The sequence below is a fragment of the Plectropomus leopardus genome, chromosome 16, assembly GCF_008729295.1.
Source record: "Plectropomus leopardus isolate mb chromosome 16, YSFRI_Pleo_2.0, whole genome shotgun sequence".
Classification (NCBI taxonomy): domain Eukaryota; kingdom Metazoa; phylum Chordata; class Actinopteri; order Perciformes; family Serranidae; genus Plectropomus; species Plectropomus leopardus.
Window position 1 is genome coordinate 12,698,648 of NC_056478.1, and position 18,697 is coordinate 12,717,344.

The following is an 18,697-nucleotide window of genomic DNA, read 5'->3' on the forward strand; positions in this document are numbered from 1 at the left end:
CTGCAAATTCAGCACGCTGCGCATGAATTGTTCTTCTATTAATTTTTCTTTGATCTTCATCTAAGAGAGCGTCATGGTTTAAGAATGAGAGGAGTACGTTGTTTGAAAGTGTGGTGATATAGCTCGGAGGCAAAGACTATTTCAGGCTCTCATGCATCACTGCCTCTTGCAAAGAAGAAAATGTGTAAACACAGAGGGGAAAAAAAATTTCACTTCAAGGGGTGCTGACCCAACCCAGTCTCTAGCGTAAATATTGGTATTGTACATCAATTAACAGTTTTTTGTTTGGACAATGCGGTGGTTAATGTGTGGTTAGGCACAAAAAACACGGTCCCTTACAATACCTGGTTGTTGTCACCACAAACAGCGCTGGAAATGTCAGAGGGCTTTAGAGCATACAGTATCCCTCTGTCCTTACACATTGACTAAGGAAAAATTCCCCCCAAAAATCTTATAACGGGGGAAAAAATGGTAGAAAGACTGAGGAGGGTTCCCTCTTCCAGGACAGACACATGTGCACTAGATGTTGTAAAGAATAATTAGATTACAGTAGGTGTCAAAATTATATATAAGAAAGAGAGAGAGAGGGAAAAAAATTTTAAGTACATTTTTAAGTGTAAATTACTCCAAACTTAAAAGGGGCTATATGTGAAATTCTGAGTATCTGAGTTGTCTGCACTTGAGGCTTACAGCGGCGGACAGCTAAGTACAACTACGGTTATTAAGAATTTAATCAAATGTGGATTTTTATCAATAAATCGATAGGCTATGTAATGCTTTCAGAGTATATGCAATATGTTGCTGTGAGCTGTGGTTGAAGAAAAAACACATTTGGTATTGCTTGGATTTTTTTTCAAATCATTTGTAAATTTAACCAATAATGTGATTAAGGACAATGCTCACAATTTCCAACCCTAACACATACACTAACGTGCACTTGAAGCCAGAGCGATTTACCACAACAAACGACAGAGAAGCTCAGATTACAACACAAACAAAGGTAGCGTGACCTCATTCTCTGCTCAGGACGCCGTTACTCCACTAAATCCTCTATATCTTCTACTATATCAGTGCTCTGAATGTCGCAGACAGAATCTTTAATAACAACTCTTTGATTTCTTGTTTCTCTAAGTGCCTCAAGAGACAAAACAATGTCATAAAAAGGAGTAAGCCATTAAAAATGTTAAAATGCTGTCAACTTGTCAACCAAAGATAAAATTTCACAACTTCATGCTTTAAAAACCAAGCAATGTCATTTTTTTGTTGTAGCATATTGCCAGATTATGTATTTTTCCCTTATTTTGAAGTCAAACTTTCAACATTTTTACTTGGTAAAATCAAAACAAAAATCTTGGCATGACCCACACCACCTGCAACTTGAAAACCACCATGTTCCAGAAAAAACAATGCTGATAGAGCAGGGTCAGTTACACCCCAACAACAGATTAAACAACCCATTCACAATCATTCAGTAAACTGAGTGTATGTTGGCAGCAGCTGAGAGGTGGATATGTGAGGAAGAGAGACAAGAGAGGAAGCAGGGAGGATTTGTGGGATAAATTAGAGCGATCACACAGTGCCCAGGGCAGCTGTGCAAACCTCTCATAGGCTGTCTCTTGAGTTTGTGGGCAATGTCACAGCCTGTGTCTGTGCATGAGAGATGATTCTGGGAACAAAGTGCTGGCAGACCAGGGTGGCGGTGGTTAGTGAAGGTGCCCTTGCTGTGAGGAGGCCTAGGGCGGTGCCACTGGGTGCAGAACAGCAGGACTGACCACTGGGACGACATCAAGCTCTGGTTTGATTCAACTGTTAATTGATTCAACTACACTTTCAGCTAACTAGAACCTTTTCTGATGAGACACAACATGGCAAGTTGAGTTCAATGCACACACATGCAAGCATATCATGAGCTGTTTTCTGATATATTACACATTGTAGTTCATCGATTCAGAATTTTTTAAGCAGATTTTAAAAATGACGAAATTTGAGTCATGATATTTTGGGCGATTTCTTGTAAGGAGTAAGGACTGCTACTAACTAGAGGGGAGAGGGGACACAGACTGATACAAAGGAACACATGAACATTTAAAAGAAAAATAAAGCCAATGTCTGACCTTGTCATCATTGGTTTTAAGTGTGACCGTGAAATAAACTGACCAAAACATTTGACAGTCGAAAAACAAACTTAGGAAATACTGTGTCTATGACCTCAAATATGTGACAGGCATTTCAATTCATCAGCCGTCATGCTCACAAATAGCAAAATATATGTGATAAGTCAATATTGACTGATATCATTAATAACTTGCAAATATATATATATACAAACACACACACACTTTGGCACATACTCTAAATGTGAGGTGGTGCCACAGTGGCAGGCAGCGGTTGGTCACTATCCTCAGGCCCTTTTTTCCATCTATAGAAACAGCATGCTCATTAGGGGTCAAAAGGTCAGCTGCAGGCATCATGTGACCTGTGTCTCATGACATCTCCTCCACCCCGTGTGCACCCACACATATTCCTGACAGCTATGCTCAGAAATGTCACCGCTAGGCAAAATGGTGGGAGAACATTTTCTGCATACAAATAGAAAGAGAGCCGGGGGGTGGGAGGAGGAAAGAATGAATCTCTGTGGAGCGAGGGGGGCTAAAGAAGACAAAATGTGATCTAACAGGCTTGTATTAACATTACTGCAGAAGATTGACTGAATTAAGGCCTCGACCATCCACTTACTCTGCCATTATATTGAAAAATGATAAAGACACTGATTCGCAGTGCCTGCCGGGCAGTTTTCACAGGGAGCGAGATGAGATTTTTAGATTGAGGCAGACTGTTACTTAAGGTGTCTGCATGTTTCAATCCGCTATATTTAGATGGGGAGTCCAGAGGATCACAATCGAGACAAGATACACAATACGTTCCCTCATCCACACAGCTGAGACACACATACAGATATAGATTGGATCATTAGATCAAGTCCAATGCCGTGTCTCTCGTCTCTGGTGAAGGCGATATGGGTGACAATGGGACAGAAGGGATGGAGACAAAAGCACCTCTCAGCCCCTTTTCTCCCTCTTGCGTTTGGCATTGTAAGGCTCTCTGTTCGTCTCCAATCGACACATCTTGAAAGGGAAGCAGCTCCAATTCTTCCTGCAGGTACAAAGCCTCTCGCTCCCCTATTCTCTCCCCTTGGTTGCCTCTATTTTTTCGTCTTATCAGTGGGCATATTTCAAGCCCAAGGCCTTCTCTTCAGCATGAAGTGAGGTGTGTTTGTGTGTTTGTGTTTGTGTGTGTGTGTGTGTGTGTGTGTGAGCATAAGAGACAGAATCCACAGCAACTGTTATCACTGCTCCCACACGATTCCTTGTTATCTTTCCTGGTCAGTCAGACTTTGGCTCGTCTTTCGTCTCCCTCATCGCTGCACCCCTGAGACTGTGTGTGTTTAAATGTGTGTGTGTCTGTGTGTTTGTGCGTCTGAGTCATCATGCCCTTGTCAGTCACAGTCACCGTTGCATCGCTTCGCAAACCGAGAGCTTTCTCAGTCCTGTTGCAATTAGATAAACACCTACTCAGCTTGCTCACAGTCCACCTCTCCCTGCTCTCCACACAGGAGAGCCCTTCATCTCATAAGTACTGAAATAGCTGCAGATACTGATCAGACATAGATATTTAACAGTTTGCATATGAATGATTCAGAACTCACAGCTCTAAATACTTTGAACTCTAACTACTTTGGCAACACGCTTCACTAAAAGTTCTTGAAACTCTAGGAAACTTTTGAGTAATTTTTGACCCCACTCAAGGGCTGCAAACACATGTGCTGTCCTTATTTCTGTTACTCTTTAGTAAGCTCAGTTTGGGGAATTTGCATGTCATTTAGTATCTAGATATCTACACGGAACAAAAGTATTAATGCAACACTTTTGTTTTTGCTCCTCTTACTTTTTATTTTTCTATTTTTTTCTTTTGAAATAAAAGATCCAAGAGTTTTTCTGTGCACACAAACGGTTTATCTTTCTCATATTTCACTCACAAATTTTTTTAATTCAATAAAAGGCGACTCTAAAAATTTGCAGTTTCATAACAAAACACAATGCAGATGTCACAAGTTTTGAGGGCACGTGCCATTGGCATGCTGACGTCAGAAATGTTGAACAGAGCTGTTACCTGTGTGTTCAATCTTCATTTCACTACCATAACCTGCCTTAAATGACATTTCTGAGAATTCGGCAGCACATTCAAGCAGCCCAGTGAGCCAGCCAAGGACTTTACATTCGTCTTCAACTGCAAGATCATCTGTGACTGCCTGCCGCAATGTGCTGCCCTGAGATGGTTTCTGACACTTTGTGCAGAAATGTTCTGGTTGTACAATGACTTTTTGAATCAGCTGTCCGGGTTGCTGGTCTCAGACGATCTTACATGTGAAAACAACAGATGTGAAGGTTCTGGGCTGTTGTACTTACATCTGGTCTGCAGTTATGAGGCTGGTTGGATGTACTGCCAAATTTTCATAAACTACACTGGAGACGGCCTATGGAAGTGAAATGAACATAAGTTCACGGTCAGCAGCTCTGGTGGACATTCCTGTTGTGACACCCATGGCATGTTGTGATTAAATTGCACATTGTAGAGTGATATTTTATTGTGACCATCCCAAGGCACACCTGCATACTAATCATGCTGTTTTACAAGCATCTTAATGTGCCACACCTATCAAGTGGATGGATTATGTTGGCAAAGTGCTCACTAACATGGATTTAAACAAATTTGTGAAAAATGTTTGTCAGAGAGACTTTTGGTAAAAGTCTGAGATCCTTTAACTAAACTAATGTAAATGGGTGTAGAAAACATTGAGTTTATATTTTAGTTGTAAGTTAACAGGGTAGAACTTAATGAAAAGTTAACATCGTTTTTAGAAACTCGGTAGTTTGGTTACCAATAGCCATTTCCATAGCATTTCAATGACTGGAATTCCGACTGCCACAAAATTAATTCATATTGCATTATTTATAAGTAAGTTTAAAGACCCTCCAATTCTTTTTATGCCTCTGTGCAGGGAGGCATTATATTTTCCTGTCATCCATCCGTACCTCCGTATGGCCATTCTTGTGAACAGCTTGAGGGACTTTCCTCAAATCTGGCACAAATGTTCACATGGACTCAACAATGAACTGAATAGAATTTGGTGAACAAAGATCAAGGTCACTGTGAACTCATAAATATATTTTTGGCAATAACTCGAAGAATTCACACAATTTCAGTTTATTATTTGGTATTTTAGATAAGACGGGATAAAGGCAGACAGGAAATGGAAAAAAAGAAAGGTATGAAATGCAACACAGCTGGAGTTGAGCTAGGGAAGTCGCAGGCATTTGGTACACAACTTAACCATTCAGCTATCAGGAAGCCCCAAGAGCCTCAATTTCACTTGGACGTCCAAGTGAAAGAGCAGCATCACGATAAACCTGAAGCTGAGAGGTTTACTAAAGCAAAATAGGAGAAAGAAACAGCTCAACAAGTGTGCAGCTGCTGATGACAGCAGTGAGGACGGACTCTTCTAGAATGAGGATACTGATTGTAATTTGATGGAAATATGAAAACAGAGATTTGGTGTTTCCTACAAAGCAGCTATTAGACCACTTGGATGAATATAAGCCTGCAAAGATTTTTTTTTGTCTTGTCTTGCTTTTCCTGATCCATGCTGCATTTGGAAAATTTAATTTGAAGCTCTAGGCAACATCTGGCCTGGTGAAAAACTGCCTCAGCCCTGCTGCTTCCCTCTATTCCGCTGCAACGTTACCTTTGTTTGAACTCACTGTAGATCTGCAAAATCTGGTCAAGCTCCGCACACTGCTGATGCCAAACTAAAACATAATGTTAACTGCAAAACTGGCAGTCATCGTTAGCCTCATTGGATGCAGTCAGCAGTGATTGTGCTGCTCCTGCTTTTCTAAAATAGGACGTAGAAAGGAGGGGAATAATGATAAATAGACAGGTAAGACACAGACAGTGGGGGAGGATAGGGGACAGAGAAAAAAAAGACAGAGACAGAAAGAATAGACAGACAGAGAGCTAGTAAAGAATAATGGAAAGGAAGACCGATGGAAAAAAAAGAGGCTCTGCAGCAGCAGAAGCCCCAGAAGCAGGGCCAGGCCTGTCTGTCAGCACCTATCTGTCCTCCTGAGGCTAAGTTAGACAAACCAGCCTCTCGCCTCAAGTCTGCACTAACATTTATATAACCACACACAATAATGAAGTGACCTTTGACCTTATCCCACACCACTGGATGGACCCATGTGGGCTGCTGCATTACGGTTTAGCTGGAGGAGGATGGTTTTCCTTCAGGCCACTCACGCCAAGCTTGTTTAACTCCCAACACTGATCTGGCATTTAGCCAACTACGGCTGATTAAAACACACACACAGACACAGACACAGACACACACACACACACACACACACACACACACACACACAAGCATGCATTTGCAAGAGAGAGTAGTTTGGTGCATACCCCTAATGACATCTTGCTTTATACTGTACATCTGAGGCTAGAGTCTACAGATGGCAAAGGGGGAGTGTTCGGATCAACTGATATTGTTAACCTAATTTTAAGGGACAGCTAACCCCAAAATCAAAAATACACATTTTTCCTCTTACCTGTAGTGCTGTTTGTCAATCTAGATGATGTGAGTTGCAGAGTGTTGGAGATATCGGCCGTAGAGATGTCTGCCTTCTCTTGAAATAATGGAAATAGATGGCTCTCGGTTTGTGGTGCTCAAAGCACAAAAATATAAATTTGACTCAACTGAAATTTCTCTTTGCAGAAATCATGACCTGGTTACTCAAGATAATCCACAGACCTTGTTGTGAGCAGTTGTAGGAACTATTTTATATTTTTGTATATTTTGTATTATTGCACAGGAGGAAGCCTGCATCTACTGCTAGCTCACCTACCACCACTGAGCTCGCTATTGTTACAGCTCAGCCGAGGAGGGCGCCACTAACGTTTACATTTATTCATGCTGTCATGAGCACGAGCCTAGTATGGTAGAACAAAAATAGTTCCTACATGAAACTGCTCACAACAAGGTCTGTGGATTATCCTCAATAACCAGATGATTTCCGGAGTGCCATCTAGTTTCTTTTTTTTTTTTTTTCCAGAAAAAATCTGTTTTTCATTTTAGGTTGAACTGTCCCTTTAAATTTCAGAGACACCCATGTTCCATCAACCTCATACCCACACTTGCCCTTTTTCCTGTTGGTATCTTGATTTGCTGAACGACAAAAACAAGCCTTGAATAACATTACCGGCCGAACGACAGTCTCATAATTAGTGCAGTCCATCTGCTGCTCTTCAAGGGACTCTTTTTGCAGTACTTTCATAGCTCACCGTGGTATGTGTGTTTGGAAGTTTATGTGTTTTATACACACTTTTATGATGTCCTCTGAATAATTGATCATCAGTAAATTTTGCTTTCTAGATTGTGTTATTGATTAAATATACACCTGCATGTTAACAGGGCAATAAGAAGGCTGGAAAATTTTCAGGAGTATAAATTCTGTTTGCAAAACAACCCTTGAAAAGTAAAGTGTTTTTTTATTTACCACCCTTCAGGATGAACAAAGTACACCTGTAGGCTGAACCTTTTTCTCCTGTTTCAAACTCCATTTCAGAGTCTGTCCCGAGAGATGTCTGTATTATTCATCAAACAGGTGCACCGGCTACACACCTGTCATCCAAGGTGCACCTCTTCCCACTGATGTAAGGACTGTGCAAATAATAGTTAAAGGTATGTGTGGTTGCTGGATTTTCTAAAGATCAAGGACTTAAACTATGTAGAAGAAAACATTAAGTGGAGCAATCATAGTTCCTGAGGTCCTAAAGTAGCGTCTATAGTGGTTTTCTCATATGAACTTCTGACAGTGTCTCCAGAAAATGTCTAGATTTCAGGTTGGCAGTTAATATGTGAAAGGGGATTTGTGTATTCAGTTGTATTAAGCCTTAAATTGAAAATTTGCACATGTTCAAACTACAGAAAAGGTATCAGATCTTCTAGTGTGTTGGCTTCATATCACTGTTGCTGATATACTATGAAAATGCTACTGAGAGACCAAGTAAATGTGAATGCAAATGGGTAATGTACTGAAGTGACACAGTTGTCCAACAGTAAAACTGTGTACCAGACAGGAACAACCAGACAAACCCAATCAACATTTCACAGTGTTCGAGTATCAAATTTAGTGTTTGACCACAATCTTACAACTGGAAATTATAATGGCAAGATAACTAGAAAAACATTACAGAATTCAGCTAAAAGTACCTGCTAACATTGTCAGCATTACATGCTCTCTGCCACATCACAAAGCTTTGAGTGGTGTTAGTCCTTTTTACATTTTAGTGATCAGGGGCCCAAGCTAAGTCTGTGTTGGGCGTAGGATTCCTACACTTTAAGGCAAGTTAGATTTAAGACTTTTTAAAGCTTTAATCAGAGTGCCTGTCTGTGATGTCAGACATCACAGACAGGCCAGCAAACAGGTAAACTGTAGACATCAGCATGGACAGAGGTCTGTGAAAACCTTACAGTGGTTACGTCTCTCAATGTATCTCTCAATTATTCAGTCTCTCTTTGAAACTCGGTACAGACCGATTTGGATCGATGTTTTAGCGCTGCTTAGGCAGAGATGGGTGGTAATTAATGGTGGTGCATCATTGCATCTCGCTGGGTAAGGTGCTCAAATTAGTGCATTCACCCGGGTGTTGTGTGCCATCAAAGCCGATCAGAGCTGGAGGCGATAAATACCTGTGTCTACTGCAGGGTCATTTGACCCAGGTGTGAATGTCAATTGTACACATTCCCATTGCTTTGAATGAGGCTTTAAAGTTAGGGACAATTCTGCCCAAATATTGCACGGCAGAGATGAGGGTAAAACAGAACTTGGAAATATCTGGCATTTGTTGGCAGGTTTTCATAGCCATTTTGTGCTTCTCACTCTGCATCCCAACTCCATTGATTTCCATCGTGCCAAGGCTGAAAACGTTTTTAATAAAATATACTGAGCCTCGTATGCATCCAAAGTCTTTGTTAAATAGCTTATTTTTGTTGAATTTCAACCTCTCCAAGTCATCCATTTATGCAAGCATTTTGGGCATTTGTTTTTTTTAATAGCTGTTCTCAGTCATTTTGAGATTTTACAATGCAATGTCAGAAAAACATAATTCACAAAAACCTAGTATTTAGTATTTTTAAGAATTCTGAAAGGTTGTTTTAAGATATTGTAATACCAGGCCTTATTTTAAATTAATAAATGCAATGGCTTTTAGGGCTTTTTAAGGATCTGCAAGAATCCTGTGGACTAGTGGATAACCAGCAATGATGAGATTTATGAAAAAAGTGGAGTGGCTTTGTCAAGAGGACGATGGTTCACACTTACAGCTCACTGGCTCGCTACACAGTCCACAGCACTAATACTAAAAAAGAAGATGCAGAGGGATACACATGCATAAACACATGAGCACTGACACACACTGATGCACCGTTGCTCCAGATCAAGGACAAAGGGATGATACATATGGATGCTGTCAGAGATAAGAAATATGAATACTATCTATAGAGTGATCTCGGTATTAACGTATACGAGTGAAAATTAAATTATATAATATTACATAATAGGAGCCCAGGCACACTCCGAGCTGCAGGCATGTGTCTATAAATGAAAGACGGTTATGTAATGGACTGCTGTGTCTATTACCCATAGCTTTATGTGAGAGATTGGCTTTGATTTCATCATTATATCACTGAAATTTTAACATTGTTTAGATAGGCCTGAGAGTAGATAAGCACAAACAACCAGCACCCCTGTGTCTTTACATTTACTTTTGTACACCACTGAATGGAGGAGAAAGCCTTTCATATGTAATCTTTCACTGAACAACAACCTCCCTCCACTGACTGCCTATCTTTAGCAGATGCTTCTTTCGTCAGGAAGAATATCCTAACCTCTATCCGACCTCTGCTCTGCAGCAGTGATTTGTCCTGGTGAACTGGCTGCACTGCTGCATGATGAGCGTTGATAACAGATGAGGTGATTGCTGAGTAAAACCGTTTGGAGCATTTTTTTTCTCTCTGAGGATTTAAGTGAATGTGGCATTTTCTGTTAACCATCAAAAGACAAAAGGAAGGCGAGCTCGCCTCCACTTCCGATCTTCTGAGATGGAAGAGAAGCGTACACTCGCTGCTCCTGCTGGGCTTTTATCCAGCGCAAATCAGATGAGCCTTGTGCTTGGGCCTCATGCAAATCCAGAGTGAAGCCGGATCCTCGCTGTGGGCTGTAAATGAACAGCCAAATATTGGCTTCTAATTGAAGGCAGCAGTTGTCTGTGTGCACAGGCGCCCCTGCTGTGAAATTGTGGACAAACACACCAGGATGCTAAGAGGCTACTTCCCCTCTTGCTCTTAGCACTTTCTTCTGTTCCTTTTATAAGCTGCAGCCTCTTGTTAAAGGACTATTTTCTTTATAGACAGTTTATGGCAGACGAACATGACAAAGAAGATAGGAGCAAGGTTGTTAACTGCAACAACAATCCTGCGCTAGATATAAACCAAAATAATTGTGTGGTACATTATGTGCCTGAAACAAAAGCCGGTTGCGTTTTTTATCTTCTACTTCGTTCTTGTCTCTAATCCCTCACTGTCTCTGCCTCTCTACCTCTTCCTTGCTATTCTTTCCTTGTACTCCTACCCAGTGCAGGGAGAGAAACTGAGAAGAAAAATGAGCGCCTATGAAAATCCTAATGAAAATGCAGCGTGTCTGTAATTGAATACGGACGTCTGAGTCCTGACACGAGGGATTCAAGCTGCGGACTGGATAAACGTGCCTCGCTTCCCATTTCTCCAGCCCCCATCAATCATCGCACATCACCACGACGGCCAGTGCGTCGGCCGTTCCAGCTCAATAAGAACCCATCAGTGAAAGAGAAGGAAGGGAACAGAGGAAGACAGACATCAAGGGAGGGGAAAAGAGTGCATAGAGCGACTGACAGGGAAAAAAAGGAGAAATACACGGTACGTAGTTTTGCCCATCATGGTGGAGTTCACTGTTTTGCTTAACTTTGCATATTCAAATGTAGTCAAACATACACATGCTCTGGGTGCAGCTGCAGGGATAATTTTGATGTCAGTTGGCGGCATTTAGAGTGAGATCATGCATAGCACCATGACCTGAAAGAGCAGGAACATTATATTGTTTTTCTATATTAACACTTCCTGAACATACACAAACACACAGCAGCAAACACACACATGCACTGTGAGGGCTTGTGCCAACAGAGGAGAACCCCGTATCCAGTTCCCTCCTGGAGCACACCATGGCTGCATTGTGCTGAGAAAGGTATCAGACTACGTTTACCATCCAAACGTACACATGACACCAGGGGAGTGGCCTCGAAAGTCCGTCCTATTGTGAAGCTCATTTTGGCTTTCAACTGAGAGATCAAGCTAAGTCAGTTACAGGACACTGTGGTGCTCCATTTCCCCAAAACCTGGCCATTACTGACTCGTTGTGAGGGCCACTTCATGCAGTTTGCAGGAAACAGCCATAAGCACATTAGGAGGCAGCAAGAAGAACATTCAGGGCTGAAAAATGAAGCCAGTGCATAAGTGTGAAAAACTGCATTTCCTCAAATGGCCACTTGTGGTTGGCTCCAAAAGCAAGTCAATCCTCTTATACCCCCGTATTACAATGGCCAACTTCACAGCAAAAATAAACATCTTTACAGCCTGGTACAAAAAAATGTTTTGGTATTTACCCCAATATGACCACTGACCATTTCATGACCACTTCTTATTGCGGCTAACTTCTGGTTTAGCTATGCTAATTTGAACGGGGATGACAAATATTTAATAGTGCGGCTACTTTAGACTTTTGAATTGTTATAGGTGCAAATAGGACCATTTATCCATTGATTTACAGATGTCCCTTTCACACTGTAAGTCAATAGGAAAAAGTATTTTTGGGCATCATGGCATCATATGATGGGGCTGGATGTCATTCCACTATGTAACATTGGCTCCAAAGCCCTGCACTGTTTCTGGAGCCTCTGAATATCTCCACCCTTCCTTCCAAATACGGTTACTTAAGGCTTGAAAAATCCAAGAAGGAGACAGCAAAAAATTCCAAACTCGATGCTTGAAAATGACAGTCCACAAACCAATGGGTGTCGTTACAGTGGTTACAATCTTTATATATAGAGCCTATGAGAGCAAATCTTCTATAATCAATATATTTTAAGCCAATATTGCAGACTGTTTTCACTTTTATTTTCTGTGTGGTAGTGTGTTATCTGCTCGGAACCACATTTAGACTGTAATGACACTGAAGTTCTCAGTCTAAACAAATGCCTTTATTTTTAAAGCTGGAAAGCACGAGCGTACCCTCTCTATTCACCAAGCTGAAACTGACACATATAAAAATACCCACTATAGGCTGAACATTATAAAAGCAAGACAAATTCTTTCTAAAACTCATCAGAGCCTCAAGTGATGTGGTGAGTGGCAACTCATGTATTCAAACACAGCAGCTGTGGTCTGACTATTTGGCAGCAGAGGTGTTGCATCACTGTGACTAAGGACCTGCTGTACAGATATGGATGCAAACAGACTGAAAAAATACAAAGCAAGTGACAGAGGAGAAGAAGAAAATAACTGCTGGCAGTACTTTCAACTTGAGACAGAGAGAGAGCGCAGAAATGATAGAAGAGGGCAGATACAGAGATGAAGCTCAGTTCCCACAGTTGAGTAGGGGCGTCTCTACGCTCAGATGGGGCTTTTGTGTTTTTGCCCTGTTGGCAGAGACACGGTCAGACAGGTCTATTTCAGAGATATCCTGTCAACTCACTGAGAGACCCTGTCAACGCCCTCCCTTACCCAGGGTGACAGTGAGAGAATGAAACAGAGAGGATGAAAGAGCAGGAGTGGCAACTATAAGAGAGACGAGGAATAAGATTAGGTGGGTAAAAGGTGACTGGACACAAAAAGGAAAGAAGAAGTAAAAGGTGGTGGAGATAATGCAACACTTCTGTGTGATACTGTCAGCATAAAGAAGGTAGGGCTGGATATAGGTACTCAATGCATTTAAGGTATCGACCAAAATAACCCAAACGGAGCATTGCCAGTCAAAACAAAGATCTATCTTTATCTATCTTTCTATCCTTTTTGAGCCTTTGGGTCTGATCCAGGACTTAAGTACTTTGTTGGTATCAGTATCACTTTAAGGGTACTGGTATTGTAATTTTTTAAACAATATTCAGCCCTAATAGAGGGGAAAAGTTCAATTTATGGTTATTTGCCATCATCAAAAAAAGTGGTCCTCAAAACTTGTTTGGGGTGCCAAAAACACTTGAATATCACTGAATTGATTTCATTTTGCCTACAGTAAAATTAAATGAACTATATATGTGTGAAAAATATAGTTCTTGCTTTGATCATGAATTAGATTAAAAAATGTGTAACCCCTTGAAACCTGAGCAAATTGGCTTGATGGCTTTGAAAACAAGAGATGATGGCAATGGGCAACGAAAGAACAAATTACCCAAAAATGAGCAAGAAATGAATAAAAAAGTACAAGAAAATTACCTGAAAATTAGACCCCCCCCCCCCACAAACCCATATGGAAGTTTCAAAAAACAATAAAGAAATGACCTTCGAAGAAACTACCCTAGCTTTTTAATAATAACTTCCAAAATCTACTTATTTCTTGCAATTTGCGGAACATTTGTTGTAAGTTAGAGCAGTCAAAGGTTTAAATACTTGTGAAAGACATCTGAGAGCAGCACAAGAAAAGGGATGTCGCTCCAGGTTTCAAACGGTTAAACAAATAAAATCTGCTGTAACACAGAACAGAGAAGATTTGTGATAAACTCAGGGACACTATAACAACATTTTTCTTTTTTTCTTTCTTTCTTTCTTGCATGTTCCACTGCAGGAAAGAGAAAAGTCACATAGTAGTTTCTGTAAACTGTCAGAGCATAAAGTCATAACCATGGGTGGACAGATAGACAAACGGGGACAGTCAGTGGCAGTAAGACACAAGGAGCACCAGTCAGCCGGGCTAACTGAGCCCTGGTGTCCCTCTGTCAGGCCGGTTCAGACCAGGGACAGAGGCAGTATTATTGAGCTGTAGGCCGGGCCAGGACGAAGAACAATAGCTGCTGTGTGCCGGATCCTCTGGAGCATCCTAACAGCTGGGAGATAGGAGGTCTGTCTGTGGCTCCACTAAATGGCACGTAAAGGGGCGTTACACATAGCACACTCAAACATTTTCTCCCTCTCTGCCTTTCCCAGAATCCACCTTCCTCCCACCTCCTCCTCCTGGTGCCAAGCAGCCATCACTCATTTTTCTCTCATCTTTTTTTCCTTTCTCTTTCTACACACTCTTTCATTATGCCCCGTGTTATCCTGTGTGTCCTCCAATCACCCCTCTCCACCTCTGTGGAGAAAGACAAAAGAGAGCTCCAGAAAAGAGAGATATTCTTTTTGCTAGCATGAGAAAGCCAGAGACTGGCAGAGGATCAGAGCAATGTCAACAAATAAGAGAGGTCCAAAAGCCTCTGCAGGAGGCATGCCAAAGCTCTTCTATCACGAGGGCCTCTGGAACACAGAGAAAAACACAAGAACTGCAAACTGCGCAGGAATGTCATCCCTCGCAGCAAAGAGTTCACAAACAGCATCAGATAAAACCACAGCAATATGTTCTGCTCTATTTTGGGAGCACACCTGTAGGTAAGGCCATTTTCTGGGTAAACCAAGAGCTATTTATGTATCAAAGAGCGGGTTATCTCTACAGACCCTTCAACTTTACTACTTTACACCTGTGTATTGTGTTTTTTCTACAAGCTTAAAATAAAATACCACATACAAAAACAAAACCCCAGGAAGTAAGCCACTTGGGGAAAAAAAAACTTGCCTCACAAAACAGCAGCAGTGATTTGAGGCCACGTACTTCAACAAACATCCACTCAGAGCAGAGCGAGGGTGAATTTGATCACTGCTGGTTCTGTAAATGTCATTTCAAAGGAGGGACACTGGATTATGTCTCAAACGCAACTTTCATTTCGGCCAATATGGCAAATGCACATATGTTTCACACACATTTATGCTCACTCTGAGCTGTTGTAAAACTTAGCCGATAGCTTCCACACAGTCATGTGATAGTTTGGATGCCACAGTTGCAGACAGATGAATTTAACAGCTGCAGGGGCTCTCAGACTGTTTTGTTCATAGAGTCAGGGCAGCTTTCACATACAGTAACCTCCATATTTACTACATAAATAATTTAGGTTTATCTACAAAGTTTACACATTTAGTACAGAAGCTACTATGTACTGACATTTTCTTGATTTAAATTGCGAAACTAATGCGGCTGCTTTACGCATACCACTGTCTCATGGTCCAGACAGTGTAGGTGTAATGGCAGTGTGGCTAATTTTAGTTTCAACGATTAGCTCTTTCTGTTTGCTGATATTGACATGGCGTCTAGACTTAAGGAATTCCCTCTTGAGAGACAATAAATATCTGATCTGATCCGAGGACAGCAATCCTTTAACCTCATTATACAGTAAATGAATTTAAAAAAATCCCTCCGCTCATACACATCACATACAAAGTCTCTATTTTAGCTACAACCCTCTCTGCCCCGATTTTTGTCTCTCAGGCATTATCACTGCATTTTAATATAATTCTAATACATCAAAGGCCCAAAGTTACAGAGGTGAGACCAAGTCATTGTTCTGGATTCACAAGTTACCCTCAAGTCTTTGCACTCCAGTCCTGAGTCAAGACTGACAAGTCCCGGGTCTAGTCCTATGTTCTGAACTTTGAGTTTTAAGTTTCTTAAATAAGTCAAAACAAGTCATTGTTTTGCAAGTCACAAGTACATTTCAAGTCTTTGCACTCAAGTTCAGACTCAAAACAGGCAAGTCCAGAGACAAGTCCCAAGACTGACAACTCTGGATTCAAGTCCTGAGTCCTAAACTTTGGGTTTGAAGTTTCCTCAACTAGTCAAAACGAGTCATAGTTTTGCAAATCAAAAGTAAGTCTCAAGTCTTTGCACTCAAGTCCAGAGTAAAGACAGGCAAATCCTGATTATAGTCCCAAAACTAAGACAAGCCAGTGCTGAGTCAAGTCCCAACTTAAGACTGGCAAACCCCCAGTGAAGTCCCAAGTCAAGAAAGGCAACTCCTGAGTTAAGTCCCAAGTCAAGACTGACAAGTTCCATGTCAAAACAGGCAAGTCTCGAGTAAAATTGACTTGACAGTCTTAAACTTTGAGTTTCAAGTCCTAAACCAGTGATAGTACACTCTTCTATAAAAGTAATGCTACTATTAAATTAGCAAAAATCATCATTTTTTTTAAATTTGTACTTATTTTTTAGAACAAGTTTATTAAAAAGTAAGCTGTTAAGTTAACATTAGCCAAGCATTAGCTCATTACCTATGTTAGCATTTGCCTTGACGTACTGTTTTTGTGCAGCTTCAAATGTAAAATGAAGGTGGAGATTGGGTATCTGTAATTTTTTAATCCTGCACATTTTGCATATTGCAATTCCTTATTTGTTGACAACGGAGTATTTTTTTTTTTGTCTGTGAACTAAATCTTTGGGGGAAGATATCAAGTATTTTCAAGTAAAAAGGCTCAAGTCCAAGTCTGGGTTATGAGTCATTGGTGTTAAATTAAAATTCAAAGTGCAATTACTTTTTGATTTTGTCGAAATTTAGTCGAAAGTTATCAAATGTGTGACTCAAGTCTGGTTTGAGTCCAAGTCATGTGATTCAAGTCCACACCTCTGCAAACTGACCCCACTTATCTGCTGCCAAAAGCAGCGGGCACAGCAGAGTACATAGGCTTTTATCAATGGCTGTGCAGCTGATGATTCATACATCAGCAACCACAGAGCTTAACAGAAATTTCAACTGCAGAATGCTTTTACTTTACTACTGTATTATTATACAGACGAGCCATAAAATGTTGCTTGCTTCAATGAAGACAAAAGTGTTTCTTGCAGCATCCTATCCTGCCTTGGGTTTAAATGGACAGGCTGCAGAAAAGATGGTCAGTTTAATGCAAGCCCTCTGTACCATACAGCATCACTCGACTCAGCATCATGTAATAATACCTTTCAAGCTGTCACCAGATATGAATGCTGACCACAGCATGCACTGACAAAAAGACACTGCTCCTTGTACCCACAGTACTTGCTGCTCTTGAAGTAGTACAAAGAAGGTTTCGAATTTCACAAAGCATGATTTTCACTGGGCTGAAGGCTACCATCCCCCATGACTGCAAACCAGGCTGGCTGGAATAGACCCCAGCCCCTATCCTCTGCGAGGCAAGTCAATGCATTCTTAGTGGGAAAATTAAATCACGTCGTGCAGCGGCCAGCGGTTCACTGTACCAACGTGAAACTCCACAACCCATTGACGAATTTAAAAGAAAAAAAAACAGATGAGAAATGCGGCATGTTTCTTTAACGTTAGATAATTTGCAAATATTTGGTTTTCTCACTAACATGATATTCCTCGGAGTAAATATGTCAAGACGCTGCTGCAGGAGCTGCAGATGTGGAGCTTTGCAATTTATCACCCTTCAATCGGTACTATTACATATTTGGCTTTATGAATTCATTATTCAACATATTAATGGCACTTTTAATGGTTTTGACCACTTTTAAGCCCCAACATTGCCATGTTTGTCACCTTAATGTGTGAGTCAGAGATGGCCAGACAGTGTTGAATTACCAAGACCGTTATTAGTCAAGCAGCTCCAGTTTTATGTTACAACATGGTGACTCGGTTTTAAGGCAGTTTATTGCCGCTGAGCTGAGATGCAATAAAGTCACATTTGCAAGTAAAATAAGCGGCTTAAGTACAAAGTGTTCAAAATAATTACCTGATACGTTCGTTAAAATTCCTCTTATTTTCTTTCCATCCTCACTGAGCAGCGGAGCATGCCACCGTGTCCAAGAATTTAAATCCCCGGGTCGGGTCCATGATTGTACTGTCTCTGATGTATCAAATGTACTCCTGCTGGAAGAGGCGGCGGCGGAGGAGAACCCAGGCACTTTTTTCCAAAGGGAATCTCGGGGCAGATATTGGCGGAACTGGTATCAAATCCAGTCCGGTCGAGCTAACAACAGGTTTCGTAACAACAAAAAATATCGGTAGGTTTTATCTCTATGCGACAAAGATATTGTTTTCAAAGTAACGAGTGAGGAATGACGTTTATTCGCAAGAAAATGTCCCCATTATAATCGGTGATAATGGTACTTACCACTCTATTGTTGGGGCGCGAGAAAGCGTCCCATGCAACTGCTGCTGTGCTCGTGGGAGGTTCGCGGATACCGTGCGCGCTCGCTGTATTGGCTAGTTATCCCATACCGTCATTTTATGCTGTCCAATCTCTGAGATTTGATTGATTTGATTAATACTACGCCGACTGTACATAAGAATCACATTATTATACAATTAATCGATCTCCTGCGCAGCGATTTAATGACTTGGTATCATATTGAGTTGATTACAAAATACAACACAAAGGTCAATGATAATACTGACCACCAAAGACCTGAGAGACTGTGTGGTTTTGTTTATGGCTGTAGGTAAAAAACTGTTCTTCATTTATTATAATAGAGGGACGCAT

The 18,697-nt window shown here is 41.0% G+C and overlaps 1 protein-coding gene across 4 annotated transcripts in view; it reads right to left on the bottom strand.

The window, feature by feature from the left end:
* Window positions 1-18,358, bottom strand: part of wasf1 (WASP family member 1) — an 84,916-nt gene extending 66,558 nt beyond the window's left edge. For 3 of the 4 annotated variants that reach the window (XM_042503792.1, XM_042503791.1, XM_042503793.1), the window contains exon 1: window positions 17,948-18,350. The gene's annotated coding sequence lies outside the window, so the exon portion shown is untranslated. Of the gene's footprint in view, window positions 1-17,947 lie in introns of all 4 variants that reach the window. The other variant, XM_042503790.1, reaches the window with a different exon arrangement.
* Window positions 18,359-18,697: the final 339 nt, after the last annotated feature.